The sequence below is a fragment of the Rhamphochromis longiceps genome, linkage group LG2, assembly GCF_057381845.1.
Source record: "Rhamphochromis longiceps isolate RC_006_pf linkage group LG2, R_longiceps_female_GT1.1, whole genome shotgun sequence".
NCBI lineage: Eukaryota > Metazoa > Chordata > Actinopteri > Cichliformes > Cichlidae > Rhamphochromis > Rhamphochromis longiceps.
Genome location: NC_140558.1, coordinates 3,374,722 through 3,380,721, shown reverse-complemented (window position 1 = coordinate 3,380,721; position 6,000 = coordinate 3,374,722). Strand labels below are relative to the sequence as shown.

At 42.2% G+C, this 6,000-nt stretch overlaps 1 long non-coding RNA gene across 1 annotated transcript; it reads left to right on the top strand.

Moving 5' to 3' along the window:
* The first annotated feature begins 1,496 nt into the window (after positions 1-1,496).
* On the top strand, positions 1,497-2,197 carry LOC146676763 (uncharacterized). The gene is made up of 3 exons (XR_014907258.1): positions 1,497-1,606; positions 1,751-2,033; positions 2,161-2,197. It is a non-coding gene; the product is annotated as an uncharacterized LOC146676763 (long non-coding RNA).
* Positions 2,198-6,000: the final 3,803 nt, after the last annotated feature.

The window sequence follows — 6,000 nt, the reverse complement described above, 5'->3', positions numbered from 1 at the left end:
AATGTTAACTTACAGTTTTTTCTGATTGCTTAAGCACATGTTATGTAACTATTGGCTAATTTAGCAAAACTCTACACACAAATAAAACAACCTGTCACCCAATAATCAAAACATTGTAGTTCTCTTGCAAAAGCAAACACAGCTAGATTAACTCCTCACACCTTTGTAAAAATGGTGTTTCCATATCAAACAGTACACACAAGCCATCATCTACTAAGCACACAATGCGCCAACTGCACACTGATGGTATGAATTCAAAACACATCTGGCGTTTGCTTTCTCTGTGCACAAGGTAGGCTATGTCAGTTTGAGCTCATACTTCTGTCATAGATCCATAAGCATAGAGGGATCCAAACTTCAAGTACTGCTGTTTATTCAAACACATCAAAACAAACACAAGTGTTTATTTCCAAGTATAGGATTATTTGCAGTCGCCATAATGACTATATGGGTTACGTGGTCTGCAGTGAACATGCTTCCTCTGCCCCCTCCTCGTCTTCCTCTTGCTCCTCCTTGTCCTTGTCGTCCTCTTCATCCTACTTCTTCACCTCCACGTCCTCTTCCTCGGCCTCCTCTACTTCTCACTCTTTCTGCTCCCTCCATTGTACTCCGCACACACAGCTTACCTGTATTATAGTGCTTAGGCTGATTGCAAAGTGAACTAATTATCTAAAAAAGTTTTCACATGTGAAAGTGTGCCAGACAGTTGGCAAATTAGTGTTAATGATAGCCATACATGTGTATACTTTTGCTAGGAGTGTGTTGGAAATTTGGTAATTGAGTGTTGTGCAGTGAATTGTGCCTACAGTTTTGCAAAGTGTGTGTTACAAAATTGCAAACTGAGTGCAAAGCAGTTTTTGTGCTTTTAGTTTTGCAAACTCAGTGAGTGGTTTTGCTATAAGTCTGAATAGTTTTAGAGATTGTGCTACAGGAATCACAGTTAGTGTTTAGGCATTCGGTAAAAACTGTAAGTCAGCATAGCTTGAGCTCAATTAGCACACAATTAACCAGGTGGAAACACTAGGAGTCAAAATTTAGCAAACACCAATCAGAACCTGCGATGGATAGATAAAAGGGCCAAAGTCAGCTCATTCAGGTTTGAAACAATGGATCCAAAGAGATGCAAAGGAAGAGGACGTGGTGGAGAAAGAGGACATGGTGAAAGAGGAGGACGTGGTGGAAGAGGAGGAGGAGGTGGTGAAGGAGGAGGACGTGGTGGAGGAAGAGGACATGGTGAAAGAGGAGGACGTGGTGGAAGAGGAGGAGGTGAAGGAGGAGGACGTGGTGGAGGAAGAGGACATGGTGAAAGAGGAGGACGTGGTGAAAGAGGAGGACGTGGTGGAAGAGGAGGAGGAGGTGGTCTAGGACAACAGGGAGGAGGGAGAGGTGGAGGAGGACGTGGTGAAGGAGGTGGAGAACGACGGCGACAAGGAAGGGGAAGAGCAAGGGCAACAAGACAGTCAGTCTCGGATGAAATTCGAGCCACTTTAGTTCACCATGTCCTTGTCCATGGGATGACTATGAGGGAGGCTGGGCAACGAGTACAACCAAATTTGAGTCGCTTCACTGTTGCCTCCATCATCAGAACCTTCAGGGAGGAAAACAGGTAGGTGTACTTGCAGTAAGACTGCTTTGTACAGTAACGTTTAAGTTACTGAACTTATGTGTCTTGAGTTTCAGTATGTTTCCATTATTTGCCTGTAAAATGAATGTGTGACAGTTACAGTAATGAGTGCTTCTATTTTTGTAGGACACAGAGACGACCACCTGGTGGAGGCAGGTTAAGGCTTTTGTCGGAGGAGCAAGAGAGGGAACTTGTAAACATGGTAATTGCAAATAATGTAATCCGCCTGCAAGAGATTCAAAGGAGAGTGATTGAGGATGATCATCTTTTTCGAGGCATAAATGCCATCAGCCTCTCCACAATTGACCGCATCCTCCGAAAGAATCAATTCCGGATGAAACAGGCATACCGAGTCCCTTTCGAACGAAACTCTGACAGAGTGAAAAACCAACGTGTGGAATATGTTCAGGTATGAGTTTTGATACTGTATGAAGTATTGTGTACCATCACAGCATGGCAGTTTATGCTGCCATTTCAGCACTCTTGAACTGTGGTTCAGGGTACCGATTGACTCTACTGTGTTATGTGTTTTGCAGAGAATCTTTGAGATTGAAGGACGGCCTCTTCCCCATGAAATAATCTTTGTGGATGAGGCAGGTTTTAACCTGACCAAAAGAAGGAAAAGGGGGAGGAACATAATTGGCCATCGGGCTATTGTAAATGTCCCTGATCAGCGTGGGGGGAATGTCCTAGTACGGCATGGCGGGGTACTCCACCGCCATGCCGTACTAGGACCCTATAACACTATGCTTCTCCTTGCTTTTCTTGATGGTTTAAGACAACATATGTTCCAGCTGGACTACAGGGAACCAGCACAGCCAGAGCAGCCTCACTACGTTGTTGTGTGGGATAACGTCAGCTTCCATCGCGCTGCTCTGGTTCGTGACTGGTTTACCAATAACCCAAGGTTTTCTAATATCTTTCTGCCTGCATACTCTCCCTTTCTAAACTCGATAGAGGAGTTATTTTCGGCATGGCGGTGGAAAGTGACCGAGAACCTTATGTCCATGTTCACCTCCTTCAGGCCATGGAAGAGGCCTGCCTAGACATATCAGTAGATGCATGCCAGGGGTGGATCAGGCATGCAAGAGGATTTTACCCCCGCTGCCTGGCTGGGGCCAATATAGCCTGTGATGTGGATGAGATTCTCTGGCCTGACCCAGACCAAAGACAAGATGCTGAGGTGGGATAATGTTTCTGGTGTGTGTTGTACTGTATAGTACGTGAATGACAATGTGCCACTGTACATACATTGGTTGCGTCTTTTGTGTTTATCATGTGACAAGGGTTTTGAAGGGGAGAACCATAAGCAACCTAATTGTTTTGGAACTATTGTTTTGAATTAATTGTACCAGTGTGCAAAACTCTGTTGTAGTGTGTGTGTTTTTGAGGGCTTGTGTTTGATGTCTGAGGGCAAAGTTTGGTTTTTCAGCAAGAGTGAATAGTTTTGAGTGTAGAGCTTCATTTTGACCTGGAAATAGGATGTTTGGGAAATTGAGTGAGATGTTATGGATTTGTGTTTACTGTTGTGAGGATATGAGGCATAGTTTCAAGAAATGTGTTTTAGCAATCGAGAAAAACTGTAATAGATAAGACACTGAAATGAGGAACTTGCCATATAAGCAATGTTTGAGAATGTGTGACGTGTAAAGTACCAAAATAAAACCTATATGAGGCACAGTTTATGATTCTAATGTTAGAGCTCTTGCAACTGGCGTTTGAGCTGTGCAGGGGTCTCTCTCTTCTGGAAGATGATTGAATAAAAGAAATATCAATATTTTAACACACTATGAGTCGGTTTTCTCTGTTCTGTCATGGGGACAAAAGAATCGGGATTTAATACTATGCAGCCGATGTGTCTGAAGTCCTTGATGTGTTTCTGGACAACTTAAAACTCTCCTTTACTGACAAAATGGTTTGTCATTACTAGAGACATCTCAGTGCAGAAAGGTTGAGATAAGATATTTCAATAACTGGTAATTCCATATCTCCACAGTTTGGTTCTGAACTCGGTTCTGCAAGATGACAACACATACCCCCATAGTGTGGGTTTATCAGAGACTACCTAAGAAATTTGGGAGAGGAGGTTAGAATGGCCTGCCTGCAGTCCTGACCAGCAGTTTGTGACCAAGCAGACCAGCACGAGTATGAGGTGCCAGGCTGTTATGGTTCAATTCAATTTGATCTTATTTATATAGCACCAAATCACAACAACAGTCACCTCAAGGCTCTTTATATTGTAAGGTAGACCCTACAATAATACATACAGAGAAAAACCTCAAAATCATATGACCCCCTATGAGCAAGCACTTTGGCGAGAGTGGGAAGGAAAAACTCCCTTTTAACAGGAAGAAACCTCCAGCAGAACCAGGCTCAAGAAGGGGCGGGGCCATCTGCCGCTACTGGTTGAGGGTTGTGGTTGTGTATGCTACTGACGCCTGTCTGTTCAATGAATAACTTGCTGAGCTGCAAACATGCCTTTTTAATTCAGACTTCAGTCATCCAATCTAATGACAATAAAAGAGTCAACAGCAGAATAAGCTGTTTGTCATTATCAGAGGAGATTTGGCAAGTTTTTCATGGGCACAACCCACCTGCTGCTCAACTCTGCTGCTCAACCCCTTAATGCCTTTTCTTTAGAAATGTTGGACCATTTGAGGGCAAATAAACAACCATTCCAATGGTATAAAACCAAAACCTTACATTTTGTACTGTGTGTAGTATATAATGCTTAAATATAACAAAATAAAGAAATAACAAATAATATTCATGCAGAGTCCTGAAAAAAAACGCTAGACTTACAAGTGCATTTAAATACTTCTCACAGTGATCCTGCAACAATGTGCCCTTCATTAGCTGAAGGACTGTGAAGGGACTCTGGTGAAGAGAAGGTTTCCCTCTGTGTCCTTATAAATGTTGTCAAGTGGCCAGCTATGACCTGATTAGCTGGCCAAGGTGTGTGTGTGTGTGTGTGTGTGTGTGTGTGTGTGTGTGTGTGTGTGTGTGTGTGTGTGTGTGTGTGTGTGTGTGTGTGTGTGTGTGTGTGTGTGTGTGTGTGTGTGCGTGCGCGCGCATGTCCTCCCTGCAGTAAAGCGCATTTTATTGGAGTTAACACTAAGGTCAAATAAAGCAGATTTATTTCTATGGATTACTAGCACTCTGCTAGCCAGTCCATAAAACAGAAACCAATCACTGACACACACACACTCACTCACACGAAGGACTGTGCGGCAGAGATATCATTGCTACTGTGTGAAAGAGCCACTATGAGAATAAAGTGTTATGTTTAGCCATTTTAGCCCTGAAGACCCACAAAGACCTTAAAGTGATTCCAGCTTTTTAAAGTAGGACAGCCTCTCTCATCACCTCACAACCTTTTCATTTTTACTCTTCTGCTGGTACACACTGTCAGTGTTTTGTGCAGAAATCCATTTGCAAGTCCTTTTCATGGCTTTTTTATGTGTTACTTCAATACAGTGCAACACTGTGGACACTGGAGTTGGATGTTTGCTGAAATATGATGATTAGGGTAGAATCATATTTTTAATATCCACTTATTGCTAAAGACTTTCAGATTTTCTGAGTTTCTGAAGGATATGAAAAAAACAAGTGAATAAGATTATTATTATTATTATTAGGTTGAATCAAACACAGAGGTAGGTTGCAACAAACCAAGTGACACAAAATGAATATGGCACATGTCCATTTTCAGGTCAGGAGCTAAGTAGGATTGTTGTATAGCAGCTGTGCAGCTGTGATGAATGATTAATTGATTTTCAATTAAGAGCCGCAAAAATGGTGCTTCTAAACTTTGAGTTGCATCAGCTTCTAGATTTTTCTTTCTTTGTCAAGAGCACGATAGCTCATAAAAATTGATCTGCTGGTCATCTATGCATGTGCATGTGTGGTCAGCAGTTTGAATGTCTTTGTTATACCAAGCACAACTACAAAAAGCCTCATACCCAGAGACTAGAAATATTATTGAGACGAGGAATAAAAGCCTTGAGGCCATCCTAGTGGGTTTATACATTAAGAGACAACCTTTTTTAGTGATCTTGTAAAAGAAAAGCTGTCTCGGACATCGTGGACATCTGGCATGCTATGTAGGGAACTGATGGACTATTCGGACCACGACTGGGATCTTATTAATCTGATTTAGCAAGCACGCTTTCTGACAATATGGAGACTCCATGGTTAAGAGAATGTGAAGGCGTAGTATCGATACTTTTAAAACGTCTTGATCATTGAGCCAGAGTTACTTATGCCATGTCCATGCTATATGAAATATGTGATAGAAATCCAAGAGAAGCTCAATAGGTTTTATTTTCAGTCATCCTACCACCTTCCACAGTATTTATTTCAAAGGCAGACAGTGT